Genomic DNA, 1,645 nt, shown 5'->3' on the forward strand with positions numbered 1-1,645 from the left:
ATTCAGTTTGCAATTGACTCTTGCAATATTGCCTGTAATAACCCTAAGAAACTCCATTCTGCACCCCTGAAGGGATGAGAATGAAAGGACAAATAACATCATGAAAATAATTCAGAGCTCACAGAAGACTGTAAAAGTCTTGGAGACCTCCGGGAGTGTCTGGACCACACTGAGAATGGCACAGATTATGAGTACTTTGTAACCCAACAATTTTTCCTCTGCCCATTGATGACTAGGAAGCTCAAGATTATTTTTGGTGCTTAGTTAACTTTTCAGTTTTTTACTTGAAGTTTTCCTCTCCTTTCTCCCTTCTTCTGCCTTTTACTACCTACTTTCCTCCATCTCTCCCTCTCTTCCTTTTATTTTGATAGACTATATCTTGAATATTGTTTGTAGCTAGGAAGGGTATATATAATACATAACATTGAATATATATAAATAGCAATCACTTCTTTACTTTTGGAATAAGGTCCTATATACTCATCAAAAGACGAAGAAGTCAAAAGTATGGCAAGATGGAATTCTGAAGATCACTCACTTAGGAAACAAAGTAAGTGCAAAGCAGTTAACTACACAGTCTGAGAGCTAGATTCTTGCCTTTTAATTGAATATTAAAATTCTGTAGATGATAAAATGTTAGATATGTTTATATACTGACATGTGAAAACAAATTTTCAAATGATTTTCATATTACAGTGGTTAATTTGTACATTATAAAAATGGTTCAGTAAATATTATTTAATTTGTTTTGATTTAAAAAAGCCTGTATTATCAAATGCTTACTGTGTGTTAGGCGTAATATGTTCAAAGTATCAACTCAGTCTATGTAACTCTCCTACTATTACTAGTTAGGTATTATTTCTATCTTTATTTTACTGATGATGAAACTGAGGCACAGAGAGATAAAGTAGTTTGCCCAAGGGTCTCACAGCTGGAAAGTGGAGTCATGCATGAACCCAGGCCTTTTGGCCCCAGAGCCATGTCCTAACCATTCTACTGTCTCTTTTAATATTAGTAATTTTAAAAAAGAACTTTATTATAGTTGGTTGATAATATTAGATAGGACACATTGATAACATCTGTAACCTCCTAAAGGAAGTCCATACTCCTTAGTCTAGCAGGTAAAGAACTCTATATTCTGTTCTTATTCTATTTATCTGTTATTATGAGTTTATAACTGAAGGAAGCTTTTCAGTAGAGAAAAGGCTATTTACTATTATTTTGTAAAGTTAATATTTAATTTATCAAAACCGCAAATTAAAAGAAAACTAGTTTTGCTTTAAGCCTTCAAGTTTAATGTATATAATCCTATTAAATTTATAAACCTAGTTAAGTTTAACAGTTACTTTCAGTGAGGTCTTAACTTAATGTTGAGTCACCTTAAGTTGAAAAGCAGTATGCTTTTAAATAATCTGGTTTTTTTTTTCTCCTTTACCCCTCATATTCAACAAGTTTATTTGTTATACCTCATAAATGATTCTTATCTCCAACGCCAATAACCGTATTTCAAGGCCTGATCACTCTTCGATCCTGCATAACATCCCATTACAGTCCTCTCTAATGCATTCCAATTCTGTTTTTTCCCAGTTCCATCCAGGTCTTCCTAGTAGGAATTAAATTCTTGAATTCCTATGTGTATACCTTT

The 1,645-nt window shown here is 32.8% G+C and overlaps 1 protein-coding gene across 1 annotated transcript in view; it reads left to right on the forward strand.

The window, feature by feature from the left end:
* ZGRF1 (zinc finger, GRF-type containing 1) overlaps window positions 1-1,645 on the forward strand; it is an 87,385-nt gene that overhangs the window by 17,633 nt on the left and 68,107 nt on the right. The window lies entirely within an intron of this gene.

Source organism: Propithecus coquereli, unplaced genomic scaffold, assembly GCF_000956105.1.
Source record: "Propithecus coquereli isolate 6110/MARCELLA unplaced genomic scaffold, Pcoq_1.0 Scaffold46, whole genome shotgun sequence".
NCBI lineage: Eukaryota > Metazoa > Chordata > Mammalia > Primates > Indriidae > Propithecus > Propithecus coquereli.